The following is a 15863-nucleotide window of genomic DNA, read 5'->3' as shown; positions in this document are numbered from 1 at the left end:
CACAAGCAAACCACAGTGGTTGATCCCAAGGGGTTTTTTGACAGATCGGGGCTCGGCCCCATTCCTGTTGGAGATCAAAGGGCCCCCGCAGAGGTGCGAGGGCTGCAGTTTTTTGGGGTTGGGGCCACACACGGTGCTGCTTCAGCCTTCGGAGCCCGGCCCTTGGCAAGTGCAGGAGCAGTGTCTGCAGGGCAGGGGCTGGGATGGAGCCGCTCCCGGGGCTCACGCTTGTTAACGAAGCCGTCCTGGCTAATGACAATAAACTCGTAGCACCGCCTGCCTAGCATACAACTTGTTGTCCTCTTCCCGTTTCACTCATGCCAGGAAGAAAATTGGATTCCAGTAAGGATATAATTAATTCAGCCTCAAAATCATGGCTCACATCTCATCACCGAGGCGCATGGCGAAGGGAAGATGGGGAGCCACTTTCCGTGGTTTCAATATCTCTGGGGTGGTGGGTGACTGTGCTGCCGCTCCGGCGCCTTTCCCTTCCCTCCCCAGCTGCAGGTGGATGGAAAATCCCATCAAAATTCATTTGTTTGCCCAGACAGGAGTTGCCGTTGGTGCGCTGCCACAGTGGCTGAACTTTACTGATCCTCAGAACAAACAACCTTTCCGGGGCTGTGTTTGGAGCCTGGGGGAGGCAGGAGCAGGTGGAAAGCTCTGCCCGACGTGTGTGCACGGCTGCTTGTGCTGCCTTCCCGTGGGAGTTGTGCCGGCATTGCTGCGACCCCAGCCCTGGCACGGAGGGTTCCACCAGGTTTTCAGAGGCAAGAGGCAGGCGGAGGCATTGCAAGAGCAGCAGCAGAGGGGTAGGAAGAGCAGCTAAATCAGCCCCCAGCTCTCAGCCGTACACCCAGCCAGCCCTACCCTCGATGGCAATTAGAAACAAGAAAATAAATTAAAAACAAAACAAAACAAAACCCAAACAAACAAAAAGGAGTTGGGTGCAAAAGTTCCTGCAGCAGCAAAATGCCCTTTCAGACTGGGAAATGGCTTCCGAGATGCCCAGGCTTCAGCAGGGTACTTACTCCTCAGGCTCAAACTTTTAAACCCAGTTTATCTTTCCCATTATGAGGACAAAATTGAGACTGCCTGAGAAACCTCTAATTAAACAAAGGCTCACCATAATATCTGCTGGGAGCTTGCCAGCCTTGTAATACGCTGTTATTGGGTCTCTGTATTAGCTGAAATGAGTATTTAGAGCCTCTGCCAAATTGAAAGCTGATAGACACGTTCGAAAGCGGCACAGCAGCACCAAGCCAGCGCTGCTGTAACCTGCCGCAGAGGGCGGCTGCCGTCACCCCTCACCCGGCCTCGAGGCTGGTGAAAACCCCGTGCCAACCGTGCCGGCCCGGCGCTCCTCCAGGCAGTTATATCCCAGACATAATTTCATTATCAATTAACCAACGACACAGGGAGGGATGGCTGCTCTATGAATTTATTGGTGGATGAGCACGGTTGGCAGTGCTGCCGGAGCCCAGGGTGATGGGCAGCCCAATGCTGTGCCCTGCAACAGCAACACCGGGGAAATCCACCGCTCTGTCAGCTCTGGAAAAACTCCCGGGAATTCCCCAAGGAGCCCAGTGGGGCTGGAGGAGGAGGAAGGAAGAGAAAACCCAGCAGTCTGGTCTGGGGCAGCTGTCCGTGGGGTGGCTGCTGGCACCACGATTTAAGGGAGCAGCGTGCCAACTTAACGCCCAGGGAAACCTGTGAGAACAAGCCTCAAAAAAAAAAAAAAAAAAAATATATATATACATATATTTTTTTTTTTTTTAAATTTACTTTCCCTTGGCGCGTTGGTGTGATTGTGCAGCCACAGCCCTTGGGAGCCCGGGTGCCCTCTGAGCCACGGCCCTGCCGAGAGCAGCCAGTGGATCCGTGTTCCTTGGGGAAGGGGCTGCTCCCAGCGCTCTGTCCACCCAGGGAACCAGAAAACTTCAATGTTGCCATGTGTTGCCTTGGTATTTCCAGCTGGAAGTGTTTTGAGTCTCAAGTCTGAAATGAGTTTTTATTTTGAAATGCATTATTCATTTTCTTTTGAAAGGTCAAAATCTAAATGAAACGCTTTAGTTCACCTGAGATGAATTTATTAGTTTTTGTCTGTGGCTGGCACCCGGTAACTTGACCTGCTGGCTGCGTGCCGGCATGCAGGATGTGTGCTGGATGTGGCACGTTGCTGGCACCGCCACGGCCACTGCCAGGCTGCTGGGGGCTACTGGTGGCTGCTGGGGGCTGTGCAGGAGCCGTGTGAGGGGCCATCAGCTCCAGGTAACCTTTTGACCTTTCAGAGTGCTGCTCTGCTCACTTCGATGCATGCGATGCAAAGCATCGTGTGTGTGTATATCTATCTATCTATCTATCTATCTATCTATCTATCTATCTATCTATCTATCTATCTATCTATCTATCTATCTATCTATCTATCTATCTATCTGTCTGTCTGTCTATCTGTCTGTCTGTCTGTCTATCTATCTATCTATCTATCTATCTATATCTCTCTATATATATCTGTCTGTCTATCTATCTCTCTATCTCTATTTCTCTCTATCTTTCTCTCTCTCTCTCTCTATCTCTCTATCTATCTCTCTATCTATCTATCTATCTGTCTGTCTGTCTGTATGTCTGTCTGTCTATCTATCTATCTATCTATCTATCTATCTATCTCTATCTCTCTATATATATCTGTCTGTCTATCTATCTCTCTATCTCTATCTATTTCTCTCTATCTCTCTCTCTCTCTCTCTCTCTCTCTATCTATCTATCTATCTATCTATCTATCTATCTATCTATCTATCTATCTATCTATCTATCTATCTATCATCTATCTATCTATATCTCTCTATCTCTCTCTCTATCTCTCTATATCTATCTCTCTGTTATATGCAGATGCAACAACTTTTTTCTTGAGCTGCCTTTAAGGAGGTTGCCCAAACCCTTGCTGGCTGGGGGCTCGGTAATTGCTCTCAGGTTCCAAGCACCGCACAGCCCTTCCTTTCTTAATTTAACAGTACATTTCACCTGGGGGAAGCGGAAGGCCCTCCAAGGGCCCCGGCTGCTCTCGGAGGAGCAGCTCTTTGGATGCACCAGCAGCGCTACAGGCAGAGGAGCCCTGGACCCGCCCCGGGCAGAGGCAGAGCACCCCCAGGGCTGCCAGCTCTCCCCATCACCCTCCTTGGGGGCAGAGCCACTGGCTGCAGGGGGAGAGCAAAAAACCTGCTGGAAAGCAAGGAGAAGGTGTGGACGCCGCTGACAGCGTTGGTGAAGATCATTGCGATGTTCTCGTGCTGTTGGTGGGACAAGTGATCTGTGACCCCCCCACTCCTGCACCTGCCCCCGCGCCCGGCGGCTGCACCCGGGGTGCTGATGTGTGCTTGCAGCCTTTCCCTCAGCAGAACTTGAAATACGCTGCTCCTCATTCGAGAAAGTGTTTTGGAAAACCCATAGAAGTTTACTCCAGGGAGCTGTTGGGCTTCACAGCGAAGAAATAGTTGCTGGTAGTAATTATACATTAGCTTTAAGACAAGCAAATTACTGCAGAGGAGCCAGTGCAGGGTGGAGAGGGGTGTCAGGCTCCTCGAGGATTATCGGCAGGGTCAGGCAGACTGAGCCCGGGCTCTGTCCCCCTTCCTCAGGATGGTTTTCCAGAGGAAAGTGTGAAAAACAAAGGTCTGTTGGCTGAGGTGCAAAGGCAGCATCCCAGCAGTCCCGCACAGCCCGGGCCGTGCCCGGCTCCACCTCACCCCAGTGAGGATCCCAGCACCTTGTCTTTTAGAAAAAATTTTCTTTTAAAAGCTTTGTCTTCAAGGATCATTTTCCTATCTGAGTTGGAAGAAAAGGCATTTCCAACAGGACATGAACTCGGAGTCCCTGTGGCTGCCGGTATTGGGACCCGTGGATGTCCGATGTCTGAAGCCAGATGTGATTCCTGGTGCTCACCTTCCAGAGGGAAGATGCTAAGGGATATTTATGAGGACAATTACAATTCTTTCCTGTCCCCTGGAAGTTGAGGCCCTGTACTTCTCTGAAATGAGGCACAAGATGTTCTTCCGCAGAGAAAAATCTTTTGGTGAGCAACATGTAGACCAAATATGGAACAGCAGTCCCAGTGCTGGAGTTTGGGAAGTTTACTCCCTATTTCTCCCACACGTCTTCCTGAAAACACACCACCAACTTGAGAAAAAAATGACCTAGTGGTTAGAAAACATGGAGATAAAGCTTCTCTTAATGGATTTCTTTAAGATCAAGGCTGTCAAATACCAGGCTCAAAATCCTTTCTGCAAAAAGAGCAGCTATATTACGTGCACTCAATCAAAAGCAGGCTGGAGGTTCCATGGATGGAACAATGTTTGTAGGAGCTGTGTTTTATGAGCATCCCAGCAGAGCGGAGCACTGGCAGGGGCGATGATGAGCCACTGAGCGGTGGCTGCCGCGCTCCCGTTCAGCCGGGATGGATGAGATGTGAAGGGCATTTTCAAAACCCATCCTTGCCGCCTCCTCAGGCCCCGCTGGGAAGCGGGCGATGGGCACCAACGCGCTGGGCTCCGAGGGGAAGCGGCACAGCGGTGGCCTCTGCCTGGGGGGGGGCAGCACCTCTGCACCGAGGGGATGCTCGGCCCGGGATGATGCTCACAAATCTGTGTCAAAATCCACCATGAGAAACGTCGGCTGCTTCCCTGCGGAGCTCATCTCCCGCCTGGGTTTAAAGTCGAGTGGGGTTTCCGAGTTTGCAATGTCTGAGGGTTTTGGTTTGGGGGGGTTTTGATGGGAATTTCTGCAGCCATCATGTGAAGGAGCCAGGGCCTCTCGACCACGGACTGCTCTGTGCAGGTAGACCAATGCTGACATGCAGATTAGTTTTTAATAATAATTTGCAGCTACATAATGAGGAATTTGTAGCATTTATAAACTGCTGGCTGCTTTTAAATCATTTCCCTTCTTTTTGTCCCAGGCTTGACATTTGTGGAAGAATTGAGGCTTTGTGTTCATTTACCAATTAATTTATTGTGCAGAGGTGGGAAGCAGCAGCTGCCTTAGTGAAGGTCAACAGCATGGAGTGTTTACCTGTTATTCCCAAATATTATTAAGCTTTGTAAATAACCTGTGTGGGTGCTGTAGGCAATGAAGGTGCCTGTGGCGAGGCTCTTCCCACTCACAGCAGCCGGCAATGAGGCGTTTGGGGGAGCGGGACCGGGTTGTCTGGCTCGGTGGCTGGAGGCTGGTGTGGGGCACGGCAGATCGTGCCCCCCAGATTCACCCGTGATGTTAGGGACACAGCGAGCCAAGCACTGACAGCCACTCGTCACTTCCCAGCCAGGATTAACATTTGATTCTCGCCCGCCATTCCCCCGACCTGCCAACCCCCTTGTTCATCTGGGAGATGTTCGATGGAGCTGCCCCAACACTCCTCCTGGGGACATTTTTGCCTCCTGCAGCAAAACCCCTTTATCAGCGTCTGTAAAGCTGTTCAGCTGGTAGCTGATGCATGGGGAGAGTGGACTACGCCGGGAGGTACGGCTTATCAAATGTCATGCGGATCTTATCTCGGGGGAAACATACTTCAGTAATTAAATTAAATGAAAAATCCTGGAATAAAATCCTCAGAGGCTATGGCCTTCTGTTTATCTCCAAAATATGGATGGAGTGGGAGATGGGAACGGGAGATGCCAGGGGGCTAGGCCAGCTCTCTGCTAGTTTTACTGTGTGGCTCCGTGTATGATGGAGCATCTTATACTTCCGTGCTTTGTATTTTCTCCCTGAAGAAAGATGTGTCTGTCCTAGAGAAAGACAAGAACTGCAAGTCAGCTGAAAACCAGCCCTGTGCAAATCGCCCGGGGGGATCCTACCAGCATCTTCAGTGGTGCCAGAAAACCTGCCGTGGGGCTGCCGGGGCCGCGGAGGGGCGGGGGCTGCCCTTCCTGCTTGGAGTTGTGGCACATGTGGTTATCCGCCGTGTGCCGGATGGGCCAGGCTTTGCTTTTGCAGCTGGAAATCTCTTAAAATTTCTGGTGAGTCACCTCATGGCATCTGACGCTGTGTCACCCAGGGTTTGGGAAACAGCCGTGCCTTGCTGTTATACCCGCTGTGCTGGGGAAAGGATGTAAAAGAGAATTGATCATGAAAGCCATCCTCCACCCTCAGAGCGGGTTTCGACTCCCCTGGGGATGGAGGCAAACATTTACATCTGCTGCTGAGGAGTAATTCCAGGATTACCTGCTGCCAGCCCTCTCCCAGAGTGAGCCTGGCTGTGTGAGCATCAGCTGAGGGCAGGGGGTCTCTGCCCCTGGCTCCCCCAGCCTCTGTGGATACAGCAGCACCCGCACCCCCCAATGCTGCCCTGGGAGCCCCTGGGATCCACGGGAGGGAAGCCTCTGCTCGGCCTTGGGGGTCTCTGGCTGGAGCCCCTCGGATGGTGGGTGCTTGAGCATCGCCAATAGCCCTGGGCTCTGGATTCGTGCAGCTCCTCACTCCACCTCATCTCACCCCAAACCCATCCCACCCCACCTCATCCCATCCCATCTCACCCATTAATTGTTGGTGATTAACTCCAACACTGGCAAACTGGAAATAACTAGTGTGGCATCTCACCCCCGACCCTGGGTGAGCCCCACGAGCTGTTGATGGTGCAAGTGCCCGGTGCAGCCAGCGCCAGCGTTTTGGCCCTGGAAATACCCGACCCAAATCCTGGGGCCCGCACGTTTCTCAAGAAGTGGTTTTGCAAACCTGGGCTGGCGGAGCGGTGGCTGAGGTCCCTGAAGCGTGGGACGGCGGCGGGGTTTGCCTTCGCCCGGCGTGTGTGCTGGAGGATGCTCTGAGCACTGCCTGCACGAACCATCTGCCCCCTCACTTCAAATTAATGAATAAATTCAGGGAAAAAAAAAAAAAAAAGAAATAATCAGAGTCTTTTCATGGGTAATTTGCACACAGAAAAAAGGGGCCAAATGAATTAAATAAATCCTTCGCTGCGACGGGCTCACCCAGCTCGGCTCCCTGCCTTTTGGAAGCAGGTTTTCAAGCCTAATGGTATCAGATACCCTTTTGGCACCCATTTTCAGAGAAGCATCCCACCCCTGCTGCTTCTTAATACAGCTCATCTCCTGCCGATTGCTCCCAGGGCTGCAGCCAAATCAGCACTTCAAATTAAAGCCTTCCCCGCCGCTCGCTCCGTGCAGGTTTCCATGGCAATCCGAGCGGATGCTCCTTCCTCCTCCGGAGCTGATGGAGAGGCACCTTCCCAGGGGGGAGACCGGGGGGTCCTGAGCACCTGGGGGCTCCGCAGCCACGTTTGCCGTGTGTTGCCGCTGGCAGACCCAGCATCTTCAGTGCTGCCGCGGCTCCGCTTTGCCCAGCAGCACCGGGCACCACGAGCTTGGTGACCACGGGCTTCTCCCAGAGCAGTTCCTGGGATCTTTGCCTGCACCTTGTGAAAAACATCGTCTCCTTCCCCAGGTAGATGGTTCCTCGTCACTGCCGCTGCCCCACTCCACACCAGCACGTCCCACGCCACGCTGCTCCTTCATGCTCTCGGGTTAAATTCTCACTCATCAGAGCCGATCCCACCCAGCTGCCCTGGGAGCTTGGCTGGCAGAAACGCTTATCTCCAGGTGGGGACCAGCCCTTTCACAGGACGAGAATCGGGTTGATTTGTTTGTAGCAGCTTTCTTTAAACTCTGACTAGTCTTTGTAGTCTGAAAACTGGTTTTCTGAGCATTGCATGGAGCTGTCTGGCCAAGGCTGGACCATCGCAAGCGGCAGGTTCAGTGGCGGAAATGCCCTCACATGTGCGGCTGAATTAGCAAATAGCTGCGAGATCTAAGAAATGATAGTAATTACAGGCACAAAATTGTTATTAATGTACTAATTTACTTGGGAGCCAGGCTTTATGTAATTACACTCTGGGATCAAGATAAGGTTAATGCATTTACCTTCCCGGGTATTTATAGACACTTTGAATTTTTCTTCCTCCGCTGTAAGGAACAAGTGTGTGTGCTGCTGGCGATGCGGCACCAGGATGGTGCAGCTGGAAGATCCAGGGGCAGAAGAGGAGGCGCAGGCACGGGGAGGATTAGTTGCTCTTTGCTAATATTGCTAACGAGGGGATTCAGCACAGCAGCTGCCCTGTGCAGGGTGTAACCCCATCGGTGCGTCCCGTGGGGCACCCTGGGCTCGGCTGCTCCCTGGAGCCTCTCGTGGCACGGCCGGACAAGCTTTCCATGGCGAGTACCTGAGACGGTGAGCTGCCCCAGGGAAACGTGTGGCTGCCTGGAAATAACCCCCCACCTCCAGGCTCAGCAGCGATGCTGCAGCCGCCCCGGGCCTGGCACAGAGGCCGCCAGACAGGACCTATTCCTGCTTAACAAGTTAAAACATCTCAAACGCCTTTGAAACCTTCAGGTAACGGTGAAAATCCTCCGCCTGGGGTGATGCTTTGCCCCGTGCTGGGCCCTTTTGAGGCTGCAGGAGGGCTCGGCTGCAGCATCGGTGAGGTGGTGAGGGTGGCTGAGGACCCAGGGTGCGCTGTGGTGCTCAGCATCGCTCCAGCACAGGTGAGAAAAGAAACAAGCAGGGCAGGATCCGACCGACCTTGGAGCTCCCCTCCTCGGGGATGCTCCGGCTTCTCCCCTGGTGCCTCCAGAGCTCCGTTCATGGTGTGAGCCCACCGTTATTAATGTCATGCTGGGAAATGTCAGCTGGGTTTGCCAAGCATCCCGCAGCGCTCAGCCCCCCCGGCCACCCGAAAGCCGCCCAGCACGGTGCTGCCTGCTCGTAGGCCACTCGCAGGCAGCCACCAAGTGTCACCAGGGACATTTCTCCTGGTGTCTCCTGGGGAGGACAGCAGCAAGCTGCAGAAGGTCAGAGCAGCCCTAAAAATATGTCTCTGTATGCGCACCTATGTATTTTTGGCTGCTTCATTATTCAACACACATGCTGCTAGTTAAAAGGCTGGAGAGACCTGAACACAGGTAACCTTTAAGAGCAAGGGAAAGGTTTAATAAGGTTACATTAGACCTTAAGGACCCCTTGGCTTGGCCTTTTGCTAATTTACAGGGAAAGAAATGTGTGAGCGGTTGTGGGGAGACTGATAGCTGTCCCTCCGCTGCAGAGCTTCGCAGTGGAGCAATCAGAAAGGGAAATCTGCTGAAGATGAGCTGATGGAGCTGAGCAAAATCTAAATAATTTCCCGGGAAATCAATGCAGAGATTTATTCCTCTCTTTAAAGGCGAAGGAAAGATGGTTCTGGGCTGTACGTCAGGCCCGTTTAACCGCATCATGTAAAACCATTTTTACAACAAACATCAGTTTGAGTTATGTGTGTTATTTTTGCTAACTGTTTGCACATGGCTGAATTTCATGATGACAGAAGTGAGTAACTGCACAAGGTTATGCAAATGAAATATTTAATTAAGTAGGAGTCATAAGAAATAAATTCCAGCTCCACCAAATGCCCTCTGTTTTTCCTCCAAGTCCAGGTAGTTTCTGAGTGATCAGCTCCCAGCTGAAAAAACTCCCTTCCTGTGGGCACTATGCTGCTTTCCCACCCTTGCTCGGGAAGAGGGTGGAGAGAGGCGTCCCAGTCCCAGTCCCAGTCCCAGTCCCAGTCCCAGTCCTCACCAGCATAACATTCTGCTGAGCCACCCACAGCTCTCCTTCCTCTGGACCCTGTTAATCACCCTCAAAGGCTCCTCATATGTTATGAGGCCCAGATGTTTCCCATTGTATGCTACAGATGTTAATTATCTCCTAATTACTTATTAACAGAGGCTGAACTGGCAAAAGCCACAGCCCTGAGTGGCAGGACATGAACTAAGCTGTTTCTGGCTGGGAGTTTATTAGAGTTCCTTATTATCCACCCCGCATTCCCGATGCCTCTAGAGGAGTTGTCTCGGCAGTCCCCGGGATGGGGGATGTGGTGGTGCCAGCTGAGTCCCCCCTGGCAAGGGCGCTTTCCTGAGCCTGGCTCGTTTGGGTGCTGGTGGTGACTGGGATGCGTTACTGGGGCTTTGTGGGAGCTGCACGGATGAGAACCCGGAGGGCTCACGTGGTGTTGGAAACCGGGGGGCTGAGGGGGTTCACCGGCTGGATCCCGGCAGCTCTTCTTGGCAGCGCCGTTTCATTGATCCCCCTGCCATACACGGGGCTGCGTGGGCTTCGTTCCACCAAGTGAGGAGGGTGGATTGGCATGTGGTCGCCTTCAGGCCAGGGACACGTTGTCTTCTATGCACATAAGCGCCGGCTCGCCTCGCTGACTGCGAGAGCCCCCGAAAGCCATCCACAGAAAGCATAGCCATTTGTTTCGGAGCAGCTTTAATTCTCCCTGTTGCAATTAGATATGAAAAGAGTGCGCAGCACTAGCTTTGGTTTGCAGTTTGTTATTAATGAGCGCAGGCAGGGGAAGGAGGGGAAGGCGATGCCGGGGGTGGGTGCGAGGCTGGGGGGGTGTCCTGGGGCTGGGAGGGATGCCCTGGCCGTGCACCCTGTCCTGGGGAGCGTGGGGAACCCTCCTGGCTGCACCCACATTGTCAACAAGCCGATGGGCGAGCGCCCGCCTTGGCGGCTCTGCAAGTTGGGATGAACTCTACGAGAAGAGATGGGCGCCGTGATAAAACCCACGATACGGTGGGAAAAAGGAGCTGGGGCCCATCGGCAGAAATTCCCGCGTGACGGATCAGTGCCAGGAGCGGGTCGGGGTCCTGCAAGCGCTTCGGCGGCTCCGGGGTGTTAACACTGAACACGTGTGAAAGTGCTGGGGGTTTGCAATGCTCCTCCAGAGGTTTGCAGCACCTCGCCCAGAGGTTTTCTGCTGCTTTGCCTGATGATTTCACAAACATCCCTTTCCTGTGAAATATTGTCTCTCCTTCTGCATGGAAAGGCTTTTTTATTCCAATCCGCGTCAAAGAATGATGAAATCCATTACCACCAATGCTCTGCGAACGTCGAAGGCACAGCTCCTGTGAGCTCGTATTTCCTCCTGGGGACTGATAACTTGGGGGCTGACGGCTTCGGTGAAATCTTTAATCTTCTGAAGTGCCACATAATTTAGATAAAAGACGTTTGGTAAATTGTTGCCTCTTTTTCTGGTGCTCAGAAATTCCCCCAAACCCAGGTCTTGGTCTGTCACTGTTTCCCTCCGTGCACCCGTGTGCGGAGGGTGATGTGCACAGCACAGCCCCCCCACCTTCCCCCCCCCTGCATCCCTCGGCTTCGCCCCCATAGTCATTAACTCCGTGGGACTCGCCTCACTTGTGCTCGCTCTGAGTCCTCGTGTCAGGAGAAGCTACAAATTCTGACTGCTCCCAGTAATTGCGCTGATGACTGTCCTGGCGGCACTGACCTCGTTTCCAGCCAGGCCAGGATGCAGAGGGTGGTTTTCTTTTACGAAGATGCAAAGAGGGCGTTTTTCCCTTATAAAGAAATAACATCCTGGCGAGGATGATTGCCTGCCCCCATCCCTGCGAGGCAGCAGCAGGGGGTCCAGCCCCAGACCTATAAAACCAGCTGAGCAGAGCCAAAGCCCCAGCAGAAGTGGGGTGAGGGGGGGGGGGGGGGAGCTGGGGGAGCTCATCAGGGTGGGGGCTGCTCTGGTGTAGCTGTTAATTTGAACGCAGCATTGCACAGATGGGAGTGGAGGAGCCAAGCTGCCACCACGCGCCATTTGAGGCTCCCTGAGCATTTTGCACGCTAAGAAAAAAAATATGAAATCCTGCTGGCAGTTAATGGAGTATTTGTTAAAAATATCCCTCTTTCCCAATGTGCAGAATTTAACGTTCTTCCTCTCTCATTCCTCCCTTCCCCTCATTTGTTCCCCTGATTTCCCCGTTCCCTCATTTGTTACCCTCTGGAGGTGCTTGTTTTAATTGCCGTGGTTAAACCTGCCGTTGCCACCTGGGGAGCCCCCGCCGAGGGGGCACCGCTGGCCGGGAGGGACGCCCAACTTGGGGGGGCTGTCCCGGACCCCGGCACCGGGTGTTTGTGCCAGCACTGACAGGCAGGAAGAACCCACCGCTGACCTACAGGGCTTTAAAAACCTTGGGCTGGGAGCCTGAGTCTGCAAAATTACTTGGAATTTCAAGCCTCCCTCTCCTACATTAGGTGCTGGCATCTCGCAGTGGGCCCGGCCCTGCATGGCCGCAGTGGGCTCGCTGGCAAAGCGGAGCCGGCAGCAATTTTAATTGACTTCTCTTGCTCTGCCGCAGGATTCCCAGGGGTGGGATTGTAAAAGCTTAAAGGGGGGAAATGGCTTATTTGGGGAAGCTACAGCCCAAATTGAAGCCATCTGTGATGCTGTGCAGTTCGTGCCATCCAGCACATCCCCAAGCTGTCCCTCCTGCTCATCGTCTCACCCTGGCAGCCGCGCTGGTGTCAAACTGGGAGCGGGCAGAGCATCGCTGCAGCGGCACCTGAGCACCAGCTGGAAAAGCCTCAGCCCCTCCGGCAGAAAGCTGGCCAGCTTCGTCAGCACGGTGCAAAGAGTGTTTATAAAAAGTCAAAACAAACACAGCCGAGCAAGCCAAAAGAAAAACTTTTATGGAAGCTTTATTTTTAGCTCTCGCCAGTGCAAAAAACAAATTAAAGGAAGCGTAAGAACCTCAACCCCAGAATGCAAAGAGTTGGAAGCCAAATGTCACCACAGCTTTGATCCCCTCCGGAGGAAGCTCTGGTGCTATCAGTTTAGAAGCATTAGATTTGAATATTCATGTCCCCTAATTTGCTCTTTGGGACTGAAATCTAATAACTAATGAAGAAAGTCTTCCTGTGCGTGCAGAGGAAACCCTGATTATGTCACAAATACGTTACGAAAAATAATCAGACATAAATAAGTGTCAGTCCCAAAGAAAAGGCGGCTTGTAATAAATAACTTAGCAAAGGCAAAAGTCTCTTCTGTGCCCGCCCAGGGGACCGGCCCCATGGCTGCAGGGGTACCGGGGTGACCCCGGGTCCCCAGTGCTGGGATGTGCCCTAAGGCAGGGGGTAGGGGGGGTGCTGAGGGGGTGCTGAGAGGACTGGGGACCTGCTTGGCTATTCAGCAATGGGAGGCACCGAGCCGTGGGACGGGGACGGGCTGGTTTTGGGGAGCGGGGCCTGAGGCTGTGAGCACCCAGGGAGCCGCTGTCATCAGCCCGAGCTGCGGCCGGAGCTGGAAGGCGATTGATGGGGGCTGGACAACCAGTCGACTTCCACAGCTACGCTGCCAAGTGATGAATCCCTTCTGTTCACCCTTAATTAAATTTCTTTTAGCCATACAATAGCTCAGTTTTATGCCTGCCATTTATCAAGAGTTAAAGTTATTGGCATCGTTGCTGGCAGGGGTATCGATTATGAGGCAGCAATAAGGTTTGCAGGGGGCAGCGACTGCTCGGCGTCCCGCTGCACGTCCCGTCCTCACCCCCCGAGAACGCACCGAAGCCGGTGGAGTGCCCGGAGCGAAGGGCTGTGCGGGGATCCAGTGCGACCGCTGGATTTAACAGGACTTTCCCATGGCTGTGAATGTCCAGCATGGCAGGGGGGGCCGGGCTCAGGGGCGGGAGCATCGCCCTCTCAGAGATGTTCGCAGACAGCTCAAGAGGGGACGACGTGCCAGGCTCGAACCACGCGTTGCCATTTATGCCTTGCGGTGTCTGGAGCGCTCTTTCCATCGGATGTGTCAAGGGCTGCAATGACATACATCGTTGTCAGTAGCAAATAAAGATTAAGTTGTCAAAAAGATCGATAGGCCGGGTTTAAGGCTGCTGCCTGAGGTAGGAGCCGTGCGGGGATGAGGACTGCTGGGGCACTGGGTGCTGGCCGTGCTGGCACCCTGCTAAATGGAGTGGGTGAGCTGCCGGAGGAGCAACGGGCCCCTGTTCGGCTGGAGACAGGGTGTAAATCCTGTCAGCTCTGCGCTGGGCGGCAGCAACGTGGCTGGAGAAAAGCAAACCCAAGCTCGGCTTCGTGGCGAGCACCACGGGTGAGGGATGGTGCCGAGCCGGAGCGGGGATTTGCTCTGCAGCAGCCAGCCAGGAGGGAATTGCAGCTGCATCCCTGCTATCAGCCCACGGCGGGTGGGATTCGGCTCTGCCCAGCCTTGATCCTTCCTCTTGCACTGATTTTCGGTCTGGTGAGCTAAAGCATTCCTTACACCCGTTGGTGCGAGGGCAGCCCAGAGCCTCTGCTCCAAGCATCCCGAGAATTTTTCCTGTGCCGAGCGCCCTGCGTACCTGCCACCCTCTCGTGTTTGCCACCCCGGGAAAATGCGGGTTGGCTCTCACCGAGGAAAACCCTTCTCACCGTTTCAACGTGTCAGACGGCTCTTCAGCCATCAGTGCTTTAACTCTCAACACTTCATCATTGCTAATTCCCTTGGTAATTATGGTAATAACAATAATCACGGAAAGCCCGTTGGGCTGTAACGCGTGTATGCGCCGTGCTGTTCTGTGCAAATTCCACTTGGGACGTGCGGTGGTTAATGAGACCCGGCCGGCTGGGATGTCCCGCGGGTTTCAGGGCCGGGGTACCACGGCAGCACCGCGACAGCACCGGGAGCAGACCTGGGCAGCCGTGCGCTCTGGAACGGGCGCTTCATGCTCTGCAGGCACTTGGCCTATTTAGATTGCAAATATTAGTTTTGCTGTCAGGCTTCAAGGGTGGCTGGGGGTTATTTATCCCAGCACCGGTCGAGTTAAAGTGCAGAACTGGACTGCAAGAAGACAAGTCACATTTTTATTGAAAAGAAAAGAAAGACGATCGCATCTGTATTAATGAAATTGCTTTAGATTGATTATTTCTCTCTTTGGGTGGTTGATCAGGGAAACAACTTTAATTCCTTAATTGACAGAGGCAGGGGAGCCGTCGCTTCTGTTTTGCCTTGCGAGGTGCAGCGGTGCCGTCCGGGCCCTGCCCCGAGCTCTGCCCCGCGGGTCCCGTGGGGACGACGTTACCTTTAGACTCCAACTGAGGATCTGAGGAGCCAGGATTAAAGAAGAGCCGTGCAAATCCATGGCTCTGCCATGGGACCCTCTGGGGGGGAAATGCTGCCAAACTTTTCTGGGGAAGTTCCTGCCCTGGCTGAGTCCTGGATGTTGCTGAAAGTTGGCAATTTCAGCCCGAGTGGTGGGACTCGGTTTTCATGGTAACGTCTGAGGCGAGCTCTCTGGACTACATTATCTATCTTGAACATCAACTCCTTTTAAGAAAATAAGAAAGAAAAAAATCTTCCACTTTCTTTTCTTTCAGCTAATACATTTTAAATAAATTATATGATTAAAAATGTTAAAAGTTTAACCGGCTCCCCTATTGTGCTAAAGTTCAAAGGGAACATTTATCAGTCATGAGTTTGGACCGCAATTTCTGTGTGCCACTGAAAGCTTTTTAATTCACTCAACAGGAAACAATGAGCAGAGTTGATTAAATGGGAGCTGGTAATTTATTCCCAGCCATCAGCAGCTGAAGCACCCTCAGAAAGTTTGCAGCCATGGGGCCAGCCGGGCCGGGCCAGTCCCCTCCTCTGTCACCAGTTTCCCCCGTGGTGGCCCTCACCAACCCCCCAGCCAGCTCTGGCCTCCGTGGGGATGCAGAAGTGACCTGAAAAGCGGCTTCTGGGTGCTCATCCTGCAAACCTGGCCGACAGAGAAATGATTCCCTTCCACATCTACCCGGGTGACAGCAAGAACCCCCCCATGCCAGGAGCCCGGGCACGCTCCTTGCATGGACCCACTCCCAGCTCTGCGCCCCCGGCTCAGCTTGCCTGCGAGCAGTTAGCTCCTGGCAGCTTCCCTGCTGTATTTTTAAATGAAAGGGAGACGGGTCTGACACGGTGCGCCCGCTCCTCCCAGTGGGTGCTCTTGCGGGCAGGGCTGTGGCAGCTGTGGGGGACCAGCCAGCCCCGC

Source organism: Tyto alba, unplaced genomic scaffold, assembly GCF_018691265.1.
Source record: "Tyto alba isolate M040663 unplaced genomic scaffold, T.alba_DEE_v4.0 Super-Scaffold_20000042, whole genome shotgun sequence".
NCBI lineage: Eukaryota > Metazoa > Chordata > Aves > Strigiformes > Tytonidae > Tyto > Tyto alba.
The sequence above is the reverse complement of the archived record's forward strand: the minus strand, read 5'-3'. Positions refer to the sequence as shown.